Source organism: Cherax quadricarinatus, chromosome 2, assembly GCF_038502225.1.
Source record: "Cherax quadricarinatus isolate ZL_2023a chromosome 2, ASM3850222v1, whole genome shotgun sequence".
NCBI lineage: Eukaryota > Metazoa > Arthropoda > Malacostraca > Decapoda > Parastacidae > Cherax > Cherax quadricarinatus.
The window spans coordinates 66,880,597-66,906,173 of record NC_091293.1 but is presented as its reverse complement, the minus strand read 5'-3'; the positions used below and the strand labels follow the sequence as shown (position 1 = coordinate 66,906,173).

The 25,577-nt window shown below is 44.3% G+C and overlaps 1 long non-coding RNA gene across 1 annotated transcript in view; it reads right to left on the bottom strand.

Annotated features, from left to right (window-relative positions):
• Positions 1-25,577, bottom strand: part of LOC138853347 (uncharacterized) — a 326,886-nt gene that overhangs the window by 273,749 nt on the left and 27,560 nt on the right. Inside the window, exon 2 of the long non-coding RNA XR_011392552.1 lies at positions 12,039-12,445. This is a non-coding gene — a long non-coding RNA (uncharacterized lncRNA). The remainder of the gene's footprint in view (positions 1-12,038; positions 12,446-25,577) is intronic.

Below are 25,577 nucleotides of genomic sequence, written 5' to 3'. Positions count from 1 at the left end.
CCATCTTCCCACAGTGTATCACCCACCCATCTTCCCACAGTGTATCACCCACCCATGTTCCCACAGTCTATCACCGATCCATCTTCCCACAGTGTATCACCCATCTTCCCACAGTATCACCCACCCATCTTACCATAGTGTATCACCCACCCATCATCCCACAGTATATCACCCACCCATCTTCCCACAGTGTATCACCCACCCATCTTCCCACACTGTATCACCCACCCATCTTCCCACAGTGTATCACCCACCCATCTTGCCTCAGTGTATCACTCACCCATCTTCCCATAGTGTATCACCCTACCCATCTCCCCACAGTGTATCACTCACACATCTTCCCACAGTGTATCACCAACCCATCTTCCCATAGTGTATCACCCACCCACCTTCCCACAGTGTATCACCCCTCCCATCTTCTCACAGTGTATCACCCACCCATCTTCTAACAGTGTATCACCCACCCATCTTCCCACAGTGTATCACCCACCCATCCTTCCATAGAGTATCACCCACCCATCTTTCCATAGTGTATCACCCACCCATCTTTCCACAGTGTATCACCCACCCATCTTCCCATTGTGTATCACCCACCCATCTTTCCATAGTGTATCACTCACCCATCTTTCCACAGTGTATCGCCCACCTATCTTCCCATAGTGTATCACCTACCCATCTTCCCATAGTGTATCACCCACCCATCATCCCATAGTGTACCACCCACCCATCTTCCCACAGTGTATCACCCCACCCATCTTCCCACAGCGTATCACCCACCCATCTTCCCACAGTGCATCACCCAACCTATCTTCCCACAGTGTATCACCCACCCATCTTCCCACAGTGTATCACCCACCCATCTTCCCACAGTGTATCACTCATTCATCTTCCCACAGAGTATCACCCACCCATCTTCCCATAGTGTATCACCCACCCGTCTTCCCACAGTGTATCACCCACCCATCTTCCCACAGTGTATCACCCACCCATCTTCTCACAGTGTATCACCCACCCATCTTCCCACAGTGTATCACCCACCCATCTTCCCATAGTGTATCACCCACCCATCTTCCCACAGTGTATCACCCATCCACCTTCCCACAGTGTATCACCCACCCATCTTCCCACAGTGTATCACCCACCCATCTTATCACAGTATATCACCCACCCATCTTCCTAGAGTGTATCACCCTACCCATCTTCCCACAGTGTATCACTCACCCATCTTCCCACAGTGTATCACCCATCCATCTTCCCACAGTGTATCACACACCCATCTTCTCAGAGTGTATCACCCACCTATCTTCCCATAGTGTATCACCCACCCATCTTCCCACAGTGAATCACCCACCCATCTTCCCACAGTGTATCACCCACCCATCTTCCCATAGCGTATCACCCACCCATCTCCTCACAGTGTATCACCCACCCATCTTCCCACAGTGAATCACCCACCCATCTTCCCACAGTGTATCATCCAACCAACTTCCAACAGTGTATCACCCACCCATCTTCCCACAGTGTATCACGCACCCATCTTCCTACAGTGTATCACCCACCCATCTTCCCACAGTGTATCACCCACCCAACTTCCCACAGTGTATCACCCACCCATCTTCCCACAGTGTATCACTCAACCATCTTCCCACAGTGTATCACCCACCCATCTTCCCACAGTGTATCACCCATCCATCTTCCCATAGTGTATCACCCTACCCATCTCCCCACAGTATATCACTCAGACACCTTCACACAGTGTATCACCCACCTATCTTCAAATAGTGTATCACCAACCCATCTTCCCATAGTGTATCACCCACCCATCTTCCAACACTTTATCAACCCTCCCATCTTCCCACAGTGTATCACCCACCCATCTTCCCATAGTGTATCACCCACCCATCTTCCCACAGTGTATCACACACCCATCTTTCCATAGTGTATCACACACACATCTTTCCACAGTGTATCACCCACCCATCTTCCCATAGTGTATCACCCACCCATCTTCCCACAGTGTATCACCCACCCATCTTTCCACAGTGTATCACCCACCCATCTTCCCAAAGTGTATCACCCACCTATCTTCCCATAGTGTATCACCCACCCATCTTCCCAAAGTGTATCACCCACCTATCTTCCCATAGTGTATCACCCACCCATCTTTCCACAGTATATCACCCACCCATCTTCCCAAAGTGTATCACCCACCTATCTTCCCATAGTGTATCACCCTACCCATCTCCCCACAGTGTATCACTCAGACATCTTCACACAGTGTATCACCCACCCATCTTCATATAGTGTATCACCCACCCGTCTTCCCACAGTGTATCACCCACCCATCTTTCCACAGTGTATCACCCACCCATCTTCCCATAGTGTATCACCCAACCATCTTCCCACACATTATCACCCCTCCCATCTTTCCACAGTGTATCACACACACGTCTTTCCACAGTGTATCACCCACCCATCTTCCCATAGTGTATCACCCACCCATCTTTCCAAAGTGTATCACACACACGTCTTTCCACAGTGTATCACCCACCCATCTTCCCATAGTGTATCACCAACCCATCTCCCCACAGTGCATCACCCACTCATCTTCCAACAGTGTATCACCCCACCCATCTTCCCACAGCGTATCACCCACCCTTCTTCCCACAGTGCATCACCCACCCATCTTCCCAAACTGTATCACCCAACCCACCTTCCCACAGTGTATCACCCACCCATTTTCCCATAGCCACATAGTGTATCACCTTACCCATCTTCCCACAGTGTATCACCCACCCATCTTCCCATAGTGTATCACCCACCCATTTTCCAACAGTGTATCACAGACCCATCTTCCCGCAGTGAATCACCCACCCATCTTCCCGCAGTGAATCACCCACCCATCTTCCCACAGTGTATCAACTGCCCATCTTCCCGCAGTGAATCACCCACCCATGTTCCAGCAGTGTATCACCCCACCCATCTTCCCACAGTGTATCACCCACCCATCTTCCCACAGTGTATCAACCACCCATCTTCCCGCAGTGAATCACCCCACCCATCTTCCCACAGTGTATCACCCACCCATCTTCCCACAGTGTATCACTCACCCATCTTCCAGCAATGAATCACCCACCCATCTTCCCACAGTGTATCACCCATCCATCTTCCCACAGTGTATCACCCACCCATCTTCACACAGTGTATCACCCACCCATCTTCCCACAGTGTATCACCCACCCTTCTTCCCATAGTGTATCAGCCACCCATCTTCGTACAGTGTATCACCCACCCATCTTTCCGCATTGTATCACCCACCCATCTTCTCACAGTGTATCACCCACCCATCTTCCCACAGTGTATCACCCACCTATCTTCCCATAGTATCACGCACCCATCTCCTCACAGTGAATCACCCAACCATCTTCCCACAGTGTATCACGCACCCATCTTCCCACAGTGTATCACCCACCCATCTTCCCAGTGTATCACGCACGCATCATCCCACAGTGTATCACCCACCCATCTTCCCACAGTGTATCACCCACCCATCTTCCCACAGTGTATCACCCACCCATCCTCCCACAGTGTATCACCCACCCATCTTCCCACAGTGTATCACCCTACCCATCTTCCCACAGTGTATCACCCACCAATCTTCTCACAGTGTATCACCCACCCATCTTCCCACAGTGTATCACCCCTCCCATCTTCCCAGAGTGTATCACCCACCCATCTTCCGACAGTGTATCACCCACCCATCTTCCCATAGTGTATCACCCTACCCATCTCCCCACATTGTATCACTCACCCATCTTCCCACAGTGTATCACCCACCCATCTTCCCATAGTGTATCACCCACCCATCTTCCCATAGTGTATCACCCACCCATCTTCCCTGAGTGAATCACCCACCCATCTTCCCACAGTGTATCCCCAACCCATCTTCCCGCAGTGAATCACCCACCCATCTTCCCGCAGTGAATCACCCACCCATCTTCCCATAGTGTATCACCAACCCATCTTCCCGCAGTGAGTCACCCACCCATCTTCCCGCAGTGAATCACCCCACCCATCTTCCCACAGTGTATCACCCACCCATCTTCCTACAGTGTATCACCCACCTATCTTCCCACAGTGTATCACCCACCCATCTTCCTACAGTGTATCACCCACGCATCTTCCCACAGTGAATCACCCACCCATCTTCCCACAGTGTATCACCCACCCATCTTCCCACAGTGTATCACCCACCCATCTTCCCACAGTTTATCACCCACCCATCTTCCCACAGTGTACGAACAACCCATCTTCCCACAGTGTATCACCCACCCATCTTCCCGAAGTGAATCACCCACCCATCTTCCCATAGTGTATCACCAACCCATCTTCCCGTAGTGAGTCACCCACCCATCTTCCCACAGTGAATCACCCCACCCATCTTCCCACAGTGTATCACCCACCCATCTTCCTACAGTGTATCACCCACCTATCTTCCCACAGTGTATCACCCACCCATCTTCCTACAGTGTATCACCCACGAATCTTCCCACAGTGAATCACCCACCCATCTTCCCACAGTGTATCACCTACCCATCTTCCCACAGTGTATCACCCACCCATCTTCCCCCAGTGTATCACCCACCCATCTTCCCACAGTTTATCACCCACCCATCTTCCCACAGTGTATCACCCCACCTACCTCCCTGTGGTGAAGAAGTCACCCTGGTTCCTGCATCACATGTAGCACTGTGAGTTCCTGCCTCCATCACATCATGTAGCACTGTGTGTTCCTGCCTCCATCACATCGTGTAACACTGTGTGTTCCTGCCTCCATCACATCATGTAGCACTGTGGGTTCCTGCCTCCATCACATCATGTAGCACTGTGTGTTCCTACCTCCATCACATCATGTAGCACTGTGTGTTCCTGCCTCCATCACATCATGTAGCACTGTGTGTTCCTGCCTCCATCACATCATGTAGCACTGTGTGTTCCTGCCTCCATCACATCATGTAGCACTGTGTGTTCCTGCCTCCATCACATCATGTAGCACTGTGTGTTCCTGCCTCCATCACATCATGTAGCACTGTGTGCTCCTGCCTCCATCACATCATGTAGCACTGTGTGCTCCTGCCTCCATCACATCATGTAGCAATGTGTGTTCCTGTCTCCATCACATCATGTAGCAATGTGTGTTCCTGCCTCCATCACATCATGTAGCACTGTATGTTACTGTCTCCATCACATCATGTAGCACTGTGTGTTCCTGTCTCCATCACATCATGTAGCACTGTATGTTCCTGTCTCCATCACATCATGTAGCACTGTGTGTTCCTGTCTCCATCACATCATGTAGCAATGTGTGTTCCTGCCTCCATCACATCATGTAGCTCTGTGTTCCTGCCTCCATCACATCATGTAGCACTGTGTGTTCCTGCCTCCATCACATCATGTAGCTCTGTGTTCCTGCCTCCATCACATCATGTAGTTCTGCGTGTTCCTGCCTCCATCACATCATGTAACACTGTATGTTCCTGCCTCCATCACATCACGTAGCACTGTGTGTTCCTGCCTCCATCACATCATGTAACACTGGGTGTGCGTATGTCTCCATCACATCCTGTAGCACTGTGTGTTCCTGCCTCCATCACATCATGTAGCACTGTGTGTTCCTGCCTCCATCACATCATGTAACACTGTGCGTGCGCCTGTCTCCATCACATCATGTAGCACTGTGTTCCTGTCTCCATCATATCATGTAGCACTGTGTGTTCCTGCCTCCATCACATCATGTAGCACTGTGTGTTCCTACCTCCATCACATCATGTAGCATTGTGTGTTCCTGCCTCCATCACATCATGTAGCACTGTGTGTTCCTGCCTCCATCACATCATGTAGCACTGTGTGTTCCTATCTCCATCACATCATGTAGCACTGTGTGTTCCTGCTTTCATCACATCATGTAGCACTGTGTGTTCCTGCCTCCATCACATCATGTAGCACTGTGTGTTCCTGCCTCCATCACATCATGTAGCACTGTGTGTTCCTACCTCCATCACATCATGTAGCACTGTGTGTTCCTGCCTCCATCACATCATGTAGCACTGTGTGTTCCTGCCTCCATCACATCATGTAGCACTGTGTGTTCCTGCCTCCATCACATCATGTAGTACTGTGTGCTCCTGCCTCCATCACATCAAATAGCACTGTGTGTTCCTACCTCCATCACATCATGTAGCACTGTGTGTTCCTGCCTCCATCACATCATGTAGCACTGTGTGTTCCTGCCTCCTTCACATCATGTAGCACTGTGTTTTCCTGTCTATCACATCATGTAGCACTGTGTGTTCCTGTCTCCATCACATCATGTAGCACTGTGTGTTCCTGCCTCCATCACATCATGTAGCACTGTGTTTTCCTGTCTATCACATCATGTAGCACTGTGTGTTCCTGCCTCCATCACATCATGTAGCACTGTGTGTTCCTGCCTCCATCACATCATGTAGCACTGTGTGTTCCTGCCTCCATCACATCATGTAGCACTGTGTTTTCCTGTCTATCACATCATGTAGCACTGTGTGTTCCTGTCTCCATCACATCATGTAGCACTGTGTGTTCTTGCCTCCATCACATCATAAAGCACTGTGTGTTCCTGCCTCCATCACATCATGTAGCACTGTGTGTTCCTGCCTTCATCACATCATGTAGCACTGTGTGTTCCTGCCTCCATCACATCATGTAGCACTGTGTGTTCCTGCCTCCATCACATCATGTAGCACTGTGTGTTCCTGCCTCCATCACATCATGTAGCACTGTGTGTTCCTGCCTCCATCACATCATGTAACACTGGATGTGCGCCTGTCTCCATCACATCATGTAGCACTGTGTGTTCCTGCCTCCATCACATAATGTAGCACTGTGTGTTCCTGCCTTCATCACATCATGTAACACTGTGTGTTCATGCCTCCATCACATCGTGTAGCACTGTATGTTCCTGCCTCCATCACATCATGTAGCACTGTGTGTTCCTGTCTCCATCGCATCATGTAGCACTGTGTGTTCCTGTCTCCATCAAATCATGTAGCACTGTGTGTTCCTGTCTCCATCACATCATGTAGCACTGTGTGTTCCTACCTCCATCACATCATGTAACACTGTGTGCGCGCCTGTCTCCATCACATCATGTAGCACTGTGTGTTCCTGTCTCCATCACATCATGTAGCACTGTGTGTTCCTGCCTCCATCACATGTAGCACTGTGTGTTCCTGCCTCCATCACATCATGTAACACTGTGTGCGCGCCTGTCTCCATCACATCATGTAGCACTGTGTGTTCCTGTCTCCATCACATCATGTAGCACTGTGTGTTCCTGCCTCCATCACATCATGTAGCACTGTGTGTTCCTGTCTCCATCACATCATGTAGCACTGTGTGTTCCTGTCTCCATCACATCATGTAGCACTGTGTGTTCCTGCCTCCATCACATGTAGCACTGTGTGTTCCTGTCTCCATCACATCATGTAGCACTGTGTGTTCCTGTCTCCATCACATCATGTAGCACTGTGTGTTCCTGTCTCCATCACATCATGTAGCACTGTGTGTTCCTGCCTCCATCACATGTAGCACTGTGTGTTCCTACCTCCATCACATCATGTAACACTGTGTGCGCGCCTGTCTCCATCACATCATGTAGCACTGTGTGTTCCTGTCTCCATCACATCATGTAGCACTGTGTGTTCCTGTCTCCATCACATCATGTAGCACTGTGTGTTCCTGTCTCCATCACATCATGTAGCACTGTGTGTTCCTACCTCCATCACATGTAGCACTGTGTGTTCCTACCTCCATCACATGTAGCACTGTGTGTTCCTGTCTCCATCACATCATGTAGCACTGTGTGTTCCTGTCTCCATCACATCATGTAACACTGTGTGTTCCTGCCTCCATCACATCATGTAGCACTGTGTGTTCCTGCCTCCATCACATCATGTAGCTCTGTGTGTTCCTGCCTCCATCACATCATGTAGCACTGTGTGTTCCTGCCTCCATCACATCATGTAGCACTGTGTGTTCCTGTCTCCATCACATCATGTAGCACTGTGTGTTCCTGCCTCCATCACATGTAGCACTGTGTGTTCCTGCCCCATCACATCATGTAGCACTGTGTGTTCCTGTCTCCATCACATGTAGCACTGTGTGTCCCTGCCTCCATCACATCATGTAGCACTGTGTGCTCCTGCCTCCATCACATCAAATAGCACTGTGTGTTCCTACCTCCATCACATCATGTAGCACTGTGTGCTCCTGCCTCCATCACATCATGTAGCACTGTGTGTTCCTGCCTCCATCACATGTAGCACTGTGTGTTCCTGCCCCATCACATCATGTAGCACTGTGTGTTCCTGCCTCCATCACATCATGTAGCACTGTGTGTTCCTGCCTCCATCACATCATGTAGCTCTGTGTGTTCCTGCCTCCATCACATCATGTAGCACTGTGTGTTCCTACCTCCATCACATCATGTAGCACTGTGTGTTCCTGCCTCCATCACATCATGTAACACTGTGTGTTCCTGCCTCCATCACATCATGTAGCACTGTGTGTTCCTGCCTCCATCACATCATGTAGCTCTGTGTGTTCCTGCCTCCATCACATCATGTAGCACTGTGTGTTCCTGCCTCCATCACATCATGTAGCACTGTGTGTTCCTGCCTCCATCACATCATGTAGCACTGTGTGTTCCTGCCTCCATCACATCATGTAGCACTGTGTTTTCCTGCCTCCATCACATCATGTAGCACTGTGTGTTCCTGCCTCCATCACATCATGCAACACTGTGTGTTCCTGTGTGAGGGAAAAGTTCAGTAGATAGGAGTAGCGAGGGAGTATATAGTAACAATAGTTTCATTGCCGGCTACTTGTTAAGGTAGGGTCAGTCTAGCATTTACATAATGACATCCACGTGGGGCGAACATATCCAAACATTAACATCAGTTTTGCGTAGGTTACGCTCAAATGGCCTCACTGCCAAGCCGAAGAAATGCTTCCTTGGGTATAACAAGATTAGATATCTTGGACTAATACTTTCTAATAACTCTCTGCAGCCTCTCCCCAGTAAGATCAAAGCTTTATTAGAATTTAAATTCCCCAAAACCAAGAAGCCCATACGTAGCTTTCTTGGTTCTGTAAATTTTTATGCACGGTTTATCCCGAACCTTACTGATCTTACAGGCATCTTATCCGACTTCCTTAAAAAGTCTGTGAAGGAACCTCTTGAACTTTCCGACGTAGCTCGGGAAAAGTTTAATGAGATTAAAAGTATCTTTTCTAAGGACCCTATACTTAAGATTCCAGATATTAATAAAACATTTTGCTTAAGAACTGATGCCTCCAATACTGGCTTAGGTGCAGTGTTACTACAATACCATGATGGTACTCCCTTCCCTGTATGCTTCCTAAGCCGGAAACTCCTTCCCGCAGAAACGAGATACTCCACCATAGAAGAGGAATGTTTGGCCCTTGTGTGGGGAATCTCCAAACTTAAATTTTATTTGCTGGGAAAAGAATTCATTTTAGAAACGGACCACAAACCTTTGATATACCTAGAAATTTTTAAGGGAACCAACAGTCGCCTCTTGAGGTGGACATTGGCACTCCAGGCTTTTAAGTTCCATATTGTGTATATCAATGGTTCATCCAATTATTTCTCTGACTGGTTAAGTCGTGACAGTCAGTAGAAGATTTCTTGCCTTACGGGACTTCCATATGTTAGAACTTTTTCCTCGCCTATTCTTCTTATACTCCTTGACTATAAGTCTTGGTATGGGGGAGTGTGAGGGAAAAGTTCAGTAGATAGGAGTAGCGAGGGAGTATATAGTAACAATAGTTTCATTGCCGGCTACTTGTTAAGGTAGGGTAAGTCCAGCTCCCGCTATTCCTGCCTTTTCTCCCCCACCCCTAAAGTGATAGTTTGATTGCTGGCTGCTTGTTAACGTAGGGTCAGTCTAGCTCCCACTATCCCTTCCCCTCCCTCTTCCTCCCCCCCCCGAAAGGTGACGTGTGGGGCTCTGATCAAACAGTAAATCACTCGACTCACAGCTCCCAACACTACTGTAAGTACATGCCTGCCTTGTATTCTAGTGGATTTATTGGTTGAAAGCTTCACTTTTGACCAATAATAAACTTAGTCTTTTCAGCCTTGCTCTAAGTTGACTGTTGTAATAATCACCACGTCTTTTAGGTATTGTACTTATCATGGAGAGTGATTATTTAAGCAGTGGGTAACCTGTCTATCTTTTCAGCTTGGATGACAGAGAGGGTCACCTGTCAATCAATGAGAAGAACTGATGGAGACGGACTAACGTCCTGGAGACGTCCCATTTTGGATTTAATTACCTGTGCACCTGTATGAAATTGCAGGACGTAACCCCACATCATTGCAGCGGTAAAGAACCTGCTTTCCTGTCATCGGGATATAATACTCACGGCTATACTGTGAAGAACTAGCCAGTGGGTCGTAGCCAACACCCGCGACCCCCCCCCCCCATCATCAGCAACGGCTACGATTTCAACAACAGTGTCACCAACACCAGACACCCCTATATATATTAGCGTTGAATTCAGTTATTTATATTTTTCATTTTTCATTTTCTTTAATGTAGGATTAATATTTCATATTTAAGTGTTTTATATTTTATATTTTCTGTATATTAAAGTGTTTATGTTTGTCTGTTATTATTTCTTTTTCTATTCATTAATTTTCCTGAGGAGGAGCCAGCCTGAGTAATACTGTCTGAAGTTATTACAGGGCTGAGTAAGCCTTCACATCCTGCCTCCATCACATCATGTAGCACTGTGTGTTCCTGCCTCCATCACATCATGTAGCACTGTGTTTTCCTGCCTCCATCACATCATGTAGCACTGTGTTTTCCTGCCTCCATCACATCATGTAGCACTGTGTGCTCCTTCCTTCATCACATCAACGTTGCGTCTGGTTTAATAACGCTGTTCTGGCCAGTAAAAGGCAAGACATAAGGTGGGGGAATCTTCACTCTCCTCATGGTGACGGTTTTGGTGGGTGTCTGTTAATGGCGGTGGTTGTTGTTGTTGCTACTGTTGCTATTTTGTTGTTATTGTTGTTGCTGCTGCTTCTGTGGTTGCTTTCGTGCTGCTACTACTGGGGTTACTGTTGATGTTGTTTCTGCTGTTATTGCTGTTGTTGTTGCTCTTGCTGTTATTGTTGCTGTAGTTATTGTTGTTATTCTTTCTGTTGTTATTGTTGTCATTCTTGCTGTTGTTGTTGCTGCTGTTGTTACTGCTGTTGCCTTTATTATTTTTTCCCCGCTGTTGTTATTGTTAGTAGTGGTGGTGGTGGTGGTGGTGGTAGTAGTGGAATTTTTGTTATGGTTGTTGTTGGTGGTGGTGCAGGTGGTGGTGTTGGAGGTGGTGTTGGTGTTGTTGTTCGCGGTGTAGTTGTTGGTGGTTTTGTTGGTGTCGTTGCTAGTGTTGTTGTTGGTGGTAGTACTGATATGGTGGTAGCATCATTTGGCGCGGCGGTGGCGGCGGCGATGATGATGAGAATGATGATGAGAATGATTACGAATATAATGACGAGAATGATGATGAGAATGATAACGTCTGGTTGTCTTTGTTGTGGACGTTTCGCCATCCAGTGGCTGGCTGGATGGCGAAACGTCTACGGTGGGGATGCCCGGGTGTTGTGCATGTGTCATTTCATCCTGTCGGTATTATATACAATTCTTGTACTACTACTACTACTACTACTACTACTACTACTACTACTACCTCCACCTCTTCCTGCCTATATATAGCCGTTCTGCTCCACCTGTGTTAGTGTGACTTTGTCAATGGTCCAAGTCGGACCGAAACGTCGTCGTAAGCTTCTCTCTTTTATGTGCGGGTTATTTGTGTATCGTTCCAGTCACGGTATTGTGCCTTTTTGTTATTTATTTATTTTGAAGATACATATAGACGATAAAGTTAATAACGTTGACAACAGAGGACCACAGACGTACCGTGAACACTCGCCTTCACCTCCCTCAGCATGGGTAGTCACCTCCCTCAGCATGGGTAGTCACCTCCCTCAGCATGGGTAGTCACTTCCCTCAGCATGGGTAGTCACCTCCCTCAGCATGGGTAGTCACCTCCCTCAGCATGGGTAGTCACTTCCCTCAGCATGGGTAGTCACCTCCCTCAGCATGGGTAGTCACCTCCCTCAGCATGGGTAGTCACCTCCCTCAGCATGGGTAGTCACCTCCCTCAGCATGGGTAGTCACCTCCCTCAGCATGGGTAGTCACCTCCCTCAGCATGGGTAGTCACCTCCCTCAGCATGGGTAGTCACCTCCCTCAGCATGGGTAGTCACCTCCCTCAGCATGGGTACTCACCTCCCTCAGCATGGGTAGTCACCTTGTTCTATTTACCTGAAGAAACAATAAAAAGTTCCCTATAAAAAAACAAGTATAAAAAAAACAAGTAAACAATGTATGTCGGTGTAGTTTTGCGTAATCAATTAAGGATTATATTTAATCTATATATAAATCTTCTATATTTATCAAATGTGGACAATTAATATAAATTATATGACCATGAATGTGAAAAAAAATTGCCACTGTTCGCCTGGTCAAGGACCAAACCACGGGGGCGCTGACCCCCGGTTTCCCTCCAGTTAGACAGTGAGACATCTTCATAGTATATTATTATTATTATTATCATTATTATTATTATTATTATTATTATTATTATTATTATGTTCATGTGGAATAAGAAATCTAAATCAGACATTTAAAAATAAATGCAAATAAATTATGGCTGATGATTAGCCTATCAAAATGATGAGGTGAATCAACAATGTCTCGGCGGACCATTTCAGTAAAAGAGAAAGAGGAGAAGGAAGACGATGATGAAGAGTAGGAGGAATAGGAGGAGGAGGAATAGGAGGAGGAGGAGGTGAATAGGAGGAAGAGAAGGAGATTACGGAGGAGGAGGAGGAAGAGGAGACGGAGGAGGAGATAAGTAGGAGGCAAAGAAGGAAGATGGGTAGGGAAAGGAGAAGAGGGAATGGAATGGAGGAAGAGAGTGAGGATGGAGAGGAGAAGAAGGAGCAAGGAGAAAAATTACATAGGTATGGAGACGGAAGGAGAGGAAAGGAAACACTTGGAAGAGTGAAAGACAGGAAAAAATATATTTTATGAGAAAAGAGGATAATAGAAAGTAAGATTACATCATAACTAAAGAAAATGAAGAATAAAGAATGACACGAGAGAGGAGCAGGAGAACTGCCAAGAGGCAAAGGTGCTTTCCCTGGCACCTTTGGACAGGTCAGATGTTGACCAGTGCCACTGAGAGACGGAAATGCCACATGATAGATTATAAAGGAGTGAAAAAAAAAGTGCCTGGTCACAGACCGGGCCGCGGGGGCGTTGACCCCCGAAACTCTCTCCAGGTAAACTCTCCAGGTACCAGGAATCAGGTTTTACATCTAGATTTGTCTTCTCCACACAGGTAGGCGACCAACAACACAATATGAGCTATTTATTATTGTACACGTGTAACGTGTTGTATACCTATAAGGTGTCATGTGCCTGTAACGTGTCGTATACCTGTAACGTGTCGTATACCTGTAACGTGTCGTATACCTGTAGCGAACACAACTGTAACTATGGCTACATTCTACATAGTCTGTACATGTAATTTCGTATGTCTCCAGATGACACAGCACCAACAACAACAGTGGGGAACTACACACGTAACAAAACAAGTTTTTGATGGGGTAATGTTTCGCCCTGAACAGGATTTTATCGAGTCGTGACTTGGGAAAGTTCCACACAGGGCCAAACGTTTTCCCGGTTAAAATTTGCTCTGCAACGTGTCTTAATTCAGTGTATGAATATTGCTCGACCTGTACTCCAGACTAAATCTGGCGTGCGAACTGCAAGTAACAACAGGTTGGTTGGATACACAAATAACCCGCGCACAGGAGAATAAAACTTATGACGACGTATCCGTCCGATTTGGACCATTAACTAGTCACTGAAACGTCGTTATAAATTTCATTCTCCTGTGTGCGGGTTATCTGTGTTGTTCCATCCACAGTATTGTTACTTTTATCCATGTTGGTTGGATTACAGGCGAAGCCTCCTTGGTCAATTGCATGAAGTCTCCACCAGAGTTTGTGCAAGACTGCTCGGTACCATGCCAGCAAGAAGAGAAGTGTAGTTAAACAACTGGCTGATGAATTGACTAATTGATGGACTAACTGGTTGGTAAACTGACTGACTGATGGACTATCTGGTAGACGAACTGGATGACTGGTAAGCTCAATGGCTAATGAATATGTTGACGAATGAACTGGCTGGCTGAAAGCTGAAGGCTGATTGCATGACTGGCTGAACAGCTGGGTGACTGACATGCTCATCGACTGGCAGACTGATTGAGAGGCTTGTTAGACTTAATGATCTATTGCCTGGCTGGTGGACTGAGAGAGACGAATAGGTAACTGCTTGTTGATCACCTCTTCAGAAAGACGCGACAGTCATCTGCAAATCCAGACCAGCAAACTCTCCTTCATCAAAGATATTGAATACCAGTGTGTGTGGTGTGACTGACTCACACTATCAGAGCTGTTGGTTTGACACTAGGACAACACCAGTGTGTGTGGTGTGACTGACATGCTACTGTAGCAATTGGTATTAAATACTCCATTATAACTCCGGTGTGTATTATGACTATCATATTACTGGAGCAGCAGGTATGATTCCAGCGTGCAGTATGTCTAGATCACACTACTGGAGCAGCTGGTATGATTCCAGCGTGCAGTATGTCTAGATCACACTACTGGAGCAGCAGGTATGATTCCAGCGTGCAGTATGTCTAGATCACACTACTGGAGCAGCAGGTATGATTCCAGCGTGCAGTATGTCTAGATCACACTACTGGAGCAGCTGGTATGATTCCAGTGTGGCTAGTACATACTACTTTAACAGCTGGCATTACTATTCGATTATGCCAGTGTGTAGTGTAGCTGACTCACACCACTATAGCAGCTAGTGTGACCCACTGGATAACACCACCAGTGTGTATAGCGGCTAGCCCAATGTGACCCACAAAACAACGCATGCAGATTACCCGAGTTTTATCTTACCTGTGTTAATTACCTTAATCACTACCATTACTGAACATAACGTAGTATTACCGCGCTAATTACCGGCCTTCCGGTGTATATTGACGATTATGTGAATCGATGTTTGCTTATTTACAAACATGTGAGTAGATCCGAACACAAAAGTGAAATAAAGACGAGTTATTGGCAAAAAAAGAATCAATATGAAAGCAATTAAGTGAAAAAATACACAGAATACTATACGTTTATACCTTCACTGAGGCTCTGATCAGCAACATAGTACTCCAGAGATGAAAGACATAATTTGTTTTCTATTTTCTCAATATGAATCGCTGTGTACATGATTGTGTTAGAGTGCTGGCATCTAGATTTGCGCGCATGTACAGCCTATGTACAGTGGTGTTTCACTGTGTATGCATGGATGTTTAAATTAATGTTTATATATTGTGGCATGCTAAGAGTACGTTACATTTTATTCGGCGTATGTCACACACCCATATAGACATGACCTCCCGACCAGAGAACCAAATGCTAAGAGTGTAACAAGCGGGACTTTCCTTGTTCAACCCAGCCAATAACAAAGAAGACCGACCAAGTTGTGAAACAATGTTGGAGTCTCGTGGATCAACATTGACAGACTTACCTCAGATCTGGTCGCTCACAGTTTTCACTGTGTCTCTTGCTTGCAAAATTTGCTTTGTACATATTGCATATACATTGTACATATACCTGCATGCTGTTTGGTGAAGGAAAAATATATATGAATCTACTCACTGCTGACTATTGCTCATGTCTCATTTCCTACCTTGGTTATCCTGCTACAACCTAGTGCGCAGCTTATCAATTGTGTTAGTAATACGTATGTCGGTAAGAATTTATATTACAATAGATAAACTTTTTTGTGGGAGAGGGGAGGGAAGAAAGATACTAACAGTACATGGAGAATAAAATGAATGGTGGAATTAAAATGTTGACAAATGTCACGTGGTGTAAAGTAGTAAAGTCCAGCGAGGCTTTATAAAGATTATACTTTGTGATATTTTGGGGGTTTATCAGATACAAAAGAAGACTTTGTGGTTTCTTATCAAGTTTAAAGCATATTGACTGCACGAGGGCCATTAAGGCTGCATTTCACTTACACTCCACCAGTCAAGGCTACTGAAGTTCTCAGTGTTTAAATAGTAAGATTATTATTATTATTATAATCAAAAAGAACCGCTAAGCCACAAGGGCTATACAGCTAAATAGTAAGAGATTATATCTGTATAATTAGGGAATAGTATACTGAATCGTACTTAGTGACGAGTTCTTGTTTTACTTATTAAGTTATCATGTGGGGAACCACATGATAACTTAATAAATAAAAAATTTCAATAAGCTGAGTAGGATAACACCGACTTTCAATATTTCGAATTCATTTATGATAACACATCAGAACTAATAAATTGACAAAGCTGTTTGGGATACGAGAAGGATATAAAGAAATTATAGGTGATGAAATATTTAATAATTACAAAACAAAAGGAATACTAGTTAAAGATTTAGGGGGGGAAAAGAAATCGGAACAATAATGAAAAAAAAGAGTGAAACATTATTTTAAGCCGAAAGATAAACATTAAGAATGAGACAAAAAAGCGAGGAAATAAAAGATGACAAAGATATTAAAGAACAACTTATTGTTATACCTAAAGAGGACATCCAAACTATAACAAATTATTAAAAATTAAAAATAAACATTCCTGGTAACATGCATCTCCCCCCCCTCCCATCCCACGGTCACGGTAGCTCCACTAATTGACCCATGCAAATAAAAATATAGACCCAATTTTAACCAGTTTTCGTATAATAAGACCTCAAACTTGTCAGAAGGATTTACGCTGAGTCTCCCCCAGATTTATCGTCATCATCAGAGTCATCACGAACACATACACGCATACATAAAGAGCGCACTCACGCACGCACAGAAGCGCACACATGCATGCGCCTCACACCCCTGTAACTTAGAGCTAACAGCAACATTCGTGGCTGGGGGTGAGGACACGTAAATCACTCTCGTTCGTGTTAAGTAAAGGCTAAACTTGATGCCATTTTCATGTCCGTCTTCACGACATGAAGCATAAAAGTCTTGTATTATAGTGCTCCTGTGTGGCCAGGTGACAGACACATTCGTTAAGCTGTGTTTATCATGGCTTAGCGACCACCACAGCCTGGTCACCGTCTGTGACTGCGGCAACAAGCCGACAAGCAGGCATGATAGGCAAGTAATGAAAAGCAAGCATTCATTTTTAGATGATGTGTCGCTTACCTGGTGTATACCTGGAGAGGGCTTCGGGGGTCAACGCCCCCGCGGTCCGTTCTGAGACCAGACCTTAGGATTGAGCTTTCTCAAGTCTCAGTCCTGATAGCGCACAACCCTGAGAATCCTGAGCGTAACGCCGTATATTACAAAGATGACTGTCTTTACATTTTGTGTGATAAATGGTTTGAAAACCGACATGTTGAAGATTGAGACACTTATGCAACATATGGGAATCTTAATTAAGGAGACGTTTCCCCACACAGAGGCTTCATCAGTCCAATACAAAGCAGAGAGGGATAAGATTCCCATATGTTACATAAGTGTCTCAATCTTCATCTTTATATCTTATCAAGTCATAGTTGTCCACTTAGATCGAAGGACTGAAACGATACCTGAAGGGCATTCCGGGGATCAACGCCCCCGCGGCCCGGTCCATGACCAGGCCTCCTGCTAGATCAGGGCCTGATCAATGAGGCTGTTACTGCTGGTCGCACGTAGTCCAACGTACGAACCACAGCCCGACTGATCTGGCACTGACTTTAGGTATTTGTCCAACTCCCTCTTGAAGACAACAGGGGTCTACCTCCACCTTTTAATATAAAAGGGAATAAGTGTAAACAAAGAGAGGAGTAAAACTGACAATGATCTAAGTACACGCAGTGGGTTTTTTCAAGTTATTTGACAACTTTTTCGTCCACTGTATGAACAAACGTTGTCAGAAAAAGATTTAATCCGTTTGTCTCTGTTTTCACTCTAAGCCAAACTTGACTCTGCTCAAGGATAACAGTGACTATGTCACTGCCTGTAACAGCTGCCTTCCTTGATGAAGGTGGAGGAGAACTGATCAGTATAAAAATTACTCCCGGGCAGGAGATAACCTGGCTGGTAGCTTACCCAGCTGCCCTTAATAATTCCAATAGTCACAATAACCGAGACTGCTGCTTGAATGTCTATAGGTGGCCCTAAAGCAATATAAGGTAACTAAATGAATATAAACACCTATCAATGAAATTGCTGGCTACATTTTACGGAGACCCTCGTTACCTCACCGTGTATGCTGAAGTTTGAGAACGCCATCTACCGGCTGAGAGAGTCACTGACACAATACCAGGCTTCACAAAACAAAGTATGGAGAAAAGCGCATACGTAAAACAGCCTGTACCTTATTTCGAAAGGACGATACTGCCTGACTCATATTACTGGTCCACCCATTCACGAGGCTGTGATGTTACTACCAGAGAGGAGGCACATATGAGGTTAACATCGCCTGTTCCCTTCCTCATCCTCGCTTCCCCCCATTTGTCTGCAGGTTTTCAAACTGGGTGTCGTTTCCCGACAGTTCGGCGGGGATTACGTACAGCTATATACGATAGCTGGGATACAGACATATTATGATTGCCGGGTTATAGCAATGCCACGATAGCGGAGTTACAGCTATGCTGTGGTAACAGGGTTAAAGTTATTTTGCGACAGCGAGATTACAGCTGTACTACGGTAGATGGGTTATAGCTATATTATGAGAACAGAGTTATAGCTAAACTACAATAGTGGGGTTATAGATATGCTACGACAGTAAAGTAATGACTGCACTACAATAGAGGATTTGTAAGATGTTACGATAACAAAGATATAATTGTACTACGATAAGCAACAGTTATTCTACGATAAAAGAGACAGATAGCAGTTGCAGCTATGCTATGATTGCTGAGTTAAAGCTACATTACAGTAGTGTGTCTGATTCTATTAGACATCATCACTAACATGGTTGTGCAAAACGTTGAGGCTCACCGCCCGTCCAGTACAGTACTTACCCTTATGTCCTTCTCCTTGAGTGAAGTTTGAAGTCTTTGCTACCTGAGACTGAGGTCTTCTTTGCCCTTCCCTTAGCTTCATAACTTTGCACTTGCTGGGGTTAAATTTCATTAGCTATCTGTCAGATCAGACCTGTAGCATGTCCACGTATGCTTGTATTCTCCTCATTAGTTTCACATCATCTACAAACGGGGATACCTCTATCTCTATCCTTTCCGTCATGTCATTCATGTACCGATGATCCTTCTGGAGCCCCGCTCGTCACATGCACCCATTCCGACACCTCTTCATGGGCAGACACTCGCCGTTTCCTTCATGTCAGGTATTTCCACTGTAGTGCTCTCCCTGTTATTCCTGCCTGTTCCTATAGCTGTTATACCAGTCTCTTGCACAGTACTATGAAAACTCTTCCTACAGCCCAAGAAGAGGCAATCTACTCGTCTCTCTTACTCCTGCCTTACTTCTATTATATTATCGTAGAACTCCAGCAGGTTTATGATACAAGATTCACTATCTCGAAAGCCGTGGTGGTTTTCTAACTCCACAACTCTTCTGACAATCTACTCCATGACTTTACGTACTATACATATCAGTGACACTAGTCTCTAGTTTAATGCTACCTCTCTGTCTCCTTTCTTAATAACTGGGATTACATTTGCTGTGTTGGGGGGGGGGAGGAGACGAGTGGTGGGCTGGTTGTTGTCACTCAGTATGCCTGACAGGCACGAAAATAAAGTTGGCCTCCTGCTATGTTTTCTTCCACTCTTCAATCGATTACATTTTAGCTATTTAAAATTGAAGTCACGTGATTTCTTTTCGAAAATATTACGAGTGGCATCCTTTATAATGTGATGTTAAATATTTAATTACATTCTTTCTGATTTTTGCTGTACGAATTTTTGAAGCTCGAAATTTTGTAAATGCTTCACTATATTTTATGAAATCAACTTGAATAGTGAAATAATAATGTCTGTCAATAAGTGTGAGATCTATTTAGAGAAATAAATCTGCGATGAAATCCCGTTTATATTTTCAAAATAGTTATAATAAAGTGTTGCTATATATAAAAAAAAAACTTGTTTACTTTCAGCCGATATCCAGCAACCTTTCAAAATATCATGAAATTTTTGAATATACATTAAGTAAAAAGAATCATTGTGTTAGTACACATTTTGCTTAAAAATATTGTGAAGTTTAGACAATTAGAAAGATCAAAGTGGTGCCGTGGCCCCTTGAGCCTCCACCAGTCCTTGCAATGAAGGATCCACATTGGCTTAGTGCCTCATAAAATACAATAAAAATACGGTTTCTTCTGGGCGTTGTTTTTTATGAAATTAAAATCAACTGTTCTTTGAATTACTGCGCCAACATCACACAAGTGCGCAAATAGCTAAACGACGTGAAGACTACTTTGCTAAATTCTCAGACATGATCCAGAACTATAAACAGGAAAACCAAACATATGGTAAGTGAAAAGCCAAGGCGGGGAGTCTGTCGTGCCATGTAAACAATGAAAAGTGTGGATGTTGAGGTACCCAGGTGTTCTCCGCCATCAAGCCAGGAGACGCCCAGGGGATCCCTGGTTCCAGCTATAACGTTCTTACTGACTCTTACTGCGTGTAAGACGCTGTAAAAAATATATAATGCTATTCCAGGGTCTTTTTAATCCATAAACCGGGTACGCAAGAGGAAGAACAGGACAGCCCAGGACTCTTCCTTTGCTCTTCTTCCTTCCTCTTTGTCCTTCTCTTCTCTCAGCTTTTGTCCTTCCACCTCAGCCCCTCTCTTTCCCACTCTGCCCACTCCCCTCCTCTTCTGTCCTTCATTGTCTCTACCATCTTCTTTCCCCTCTGCCTCTCTCCTACAAAACAGGTGATGAAGTGATCCTAGGTAATAACAGTGATCTACTGGTGACTACAAACCCAGGAGGAGGAGGACATCAACCTGTTATTGCAAATTCTTTCAATTTCTCACATACGGTTTTTCAGCAATTTTTCGATCTACATTATTTTTTATGCTAGATTAGGCTAGGCTAAGCTATGTTATAACTAGATTAGATTAGGCTTGGCTAGTTTTGGTTAGGTTAGGTTAGATTTGTTAGGCATGATTGCAGTTTATTAATGAAAATTAATTGTAACATGCTACAAAGCCAATAACTGAAATATTAGAGTAGAGGCGATAAAATAGTCAGATAATCTATGAATAATGATTAAGGTGTATATGACTGCAGCTCCCGGCCCCTGCGGGGCTACCTCTTGGAAAAGGCCCTGGCCGGGCGATTATATTGGCGAATCTAGAACAGAATCCCGGCCCCGCCTCTTCGGTGCTGTGAGTGAGTGTGTGTGTGTGTGTGTGTGTGTGTGTGTGTGTGTGTGTGTGTGTGTGTGTGTGTGTGTGTGTGTGTGTGTGTGTTTGTGTGTTTGTGTGTGTGTGTGTGTGTGTGTGTGTGTGTGTGTGTGTGTGTGTGTGTGTGTGTGTGTGTGTGTGTGTGTGTGTGTGTGTGTTTTGAAGAAAGAGGTCTCAGGATGGAGGAGTGAGGAGGTACTTTAATTAAGGCGGTGGAGGTGCTAGACTGCGAGGTGGCTGGTCTTGGAATATTGCAACAGCTCCTGGACCCCAGCACTGAGATACTCTATAGAAAGCTTGGGTGGTTTACAAAGAAGAGATCATATTTAATTATAAATATATCTCTTTCACCATTATATTTTTGTATTGCCCTAGTTCCCTCAGTTGTTCACAAGATCATTGTAATGACCTCCCTATATTAATACTTTCTAAGTGACCTCATGTTAAATGATAAAATAATCAGTAATTATTTTTCTCTATCAATATTTGAGTAATAAATAATTATTTCCCCCATATATATTTAGTGCAGTACTTTTCCCCATTATAATTTCCCTGGGATTTAATATAAAAGGTACAGACATTAATATTTTTTATTAAGTGAAGCTTAAATGTAATAAATACTCTATCGAGATGTGATGGAGAAGTTTCCCTCACACTGTAGTAAACAACGTAAACTTTTGGTTAACAAGTAATCTATTGAGAGGATGCAGGGTTCGTCTCTTCCTCTTCCCCTATATTGTGGAATGATAAAATTGTACTTGGGGATAGTTTTTGAAGAAATAACATCAATATGTTAACATTGCAGTAATAGTTACACCTCAGTACGCTGAGGTCAGTGGTCACCTGCGGTCATACCTGCCTACGATCTTGGGAGTTAGCGTGGGCTGTTACCAAGCACCATGGCTTGTTGTAGTGCTTTAGAATCTCAGGTTCAAGTGTTGAAGGAGATTCTATTTCTTCAGGAGGAAAATTGGAGGCTGAAGCTTCGCATAGATGAGTTTGGGAGCGAGTGTGAGAAGGATTTAGCTGGTAAGGAAGGAATGGTCACCAGCAGTGATAGTGGCAGCCGCTTTAAGTGGCAAGTGGTTCACAGTTCAGGAAGAAGGAAGATAAGGAGAGTTAATAGAGAAGATGTGAAGGTAGGAAATCGATTCTCTGTTCTCCAAGACGAGTGTACTTCAGTGGTTAGTGAGGTTGAAGGTGCCACTGATTCCGCTGCTAATCAAGGTAAGAATATTTTAATAGTAGGCGATTCTCAGGTAAGACATATGGACCGTGCATTTTGTAACAGAGACAGAAAGGTCAGACAGAGAGTGTGTCTTCCTGGATCTGGTGTTGGTGACATAGTCAGCAGGTTGGATAATATTATGTCAGGTAATGGGAACAAGCCCATTATCTGTCTTAGTGCTGGTGGTAATGACATTGGGAAGGGCAGGAGAGAGGAGCTGCTGGATAAGTACAGGTCAGCCACAGAAGTAGTTAGGTCTAAGGGAGGGATCCCAGTCATATGTAGCATCTTGCCTAGAAAGGGAGTGGGCAATGAATGGATGTCTAGGGCAATTGGTATAAATTGCTGGCTAGACAGTTACTGCAAGGAACTTGCAATCCCATTCATTGATAACTGGGACCTATTCTTTGGCAAACGTGATATGTATGCAAGGAATGGGGTTCATCTCTCTGGGGATGGAGTGGTTGCATTAGTCAATTCAATTGAGAGGGTAATTGAAGACTTGTCTAGGAATTTAATCTGAAAGATTATAGAGGTATGGGTGTTTGTGGGAAACAATCAGGCTGCAGCATTAGGGTTAAAAACAGCAGTTATTACCGGTATACCTCAGGGATATGTTTAAAAGACAATATTCAAAATAAAGTTGCTAGTAATGGCAAATCAATTGATCAACAAACAAAGAGGGATAGTAGAGGGCAACGAGTGACTAGCTCCCTTAAGGTTTACTATACAAATAGTAGGAGTCTAAAAAATAAGATAGATGAGCAAAGATTACTTGCAAGTGTAAGTAATATAGATATTATTGGTATAACAGAGACCTGGCTCAACCTGAAAGATAAGAGAAATGCCATCTGAATGCAACATACAGGGTTATAAACTATTCCACACTGATAGGGTCAGCAGGAAGGGTGGTGGTGTGGCGATGTATGTCAGAGAAAATTTAAATTGTTGTCTTAGACATGATATAAGATTAGAAACATCGAACACAGAATCTGTTTGGCTACAGTTTCTCGAGGGACATGACAAACTAATTTTGGGTGTGATTTATAGGCCCCCAAACCTTGATAGGGAGAGCAGTAAGCTGTTATGGGACGAAATTCATAAGGCATCTAGATATGAAAATGTTGTGATAATGGGAGATTTTAACTTCAGACAAGTTGATTGGAACAATATGACAGGAAATCTTGAGTCTAGTGACTTTCTTGATACGGTTCAGGATTGCTTTTTAGAACAGTTTGTGACAGAACCAACTAGAGGAAACAATCTGCTTGACTTGGTTCTTGCCAACAAAGATTCACTAATTAATAATCTTGAGGTTAATGATGAGCTTGGGAAAAGTGATCACAAATCACTTAGTTTCAATATATCATGGAATTACTCAGATAACTGCAATTAAATCTCTGTCCCAGATTTTCGCTTGGCCGACTTCATGGGACTGAAAAATTACCTGGGTGGGCTAAATTGGGATGTCCTGACTATGGGTCAGATAGGTGATCTTGGTTGCCACTATGACGTTTTTCAGAGCATAGTTCTAGCTGCCCAGACAACTTTTGTTCCGAGTAGGGAAATTAGATCTAACAAAAATGATCCCAAATGGATGAACAATAGATTAAAACATCTCATTGGTTAAAAGAGAGGCATATATAGGCATATCAAAAGAGGGGATGGGCAGTTAAGAAATCAATACATTCAATTAAAGAGAGAAATAAAGAAAGGAATAAGAAAGGCAAAAAGGGATTATGAGGCTAAGGTCGCAAGGGATTCAAAGACTAACCCAAAAGGGCTCTTTCAGGTATACAGAAGTAAGATTAGGGACAAGATAGGCCCACTTAAGAGTAACTCTGGTCAGATCACTGACAGTGATAAGGATATGTGTGAAATTCTAAATACCTACTTCCTCTCAGTTTCACCCAGGAAAATGCTAGCGATATTCCTGAAATAATAGATTATGTAGAACAGGAGGATAATAAACTATGTACAATTGCGGTAACTAGTGACATGGTCCTCAGACAAATAGAGAAACTAAAACCTAACAAATCCCCAGGCTCTGATGAACTGTTTGCAAGGGTGTTAAAGGAATGTAAAGAGGAACTTAGCATACCTTTGGCTAATCTTTCTAACATATCACTACAAACTGGCATAGTGCCTGATAAGTGGAAAATGGCAAATGTAATACCTATTTACAAGGCAGGTGACAGGTCCTTGGCTTCGAACTATAGACCAATAAGCCTTACCTCCATAGTGGGAAAATTTATGGAATCAATAATTGCCGAAGCAATTCGTAGCCATCTTGACAGGCACAGATTGATTAATGAATCTCAACATGGTTTTACAAAGGGGCGTTCCTGTCTTACGAATTTACTAACTTTTTTCACTAAGGTGTTTGAGGAGGTAGATCATGGTAATGAATATGATATTGTGTATATGGACTTCAGTAAGGCTTTCGATAGAGTTCCACATCAGAGGCTATTGAGGAAACTTAAGGCACATGGAATAGGAGGAGAAATTTTTTCCTGGGTAGAGGCATGGCTGACAAATAGACAGCAGAGAGTTTGCATAAATGGGGAGAAATCAGAATAAGGGCACGTCACAAGCGGTGTTCCTCAGGGGTCAGTGTTGGGCCCGTTGTTGTTCACAATTTACATAAACGACATAGATGAGGGAATAAATAGCGACATAAGCAAATTTGCTGATGACACCAAAATAGGCCGTCCAATTCATTCTAATGAGGACACTAGAGCACTCCAG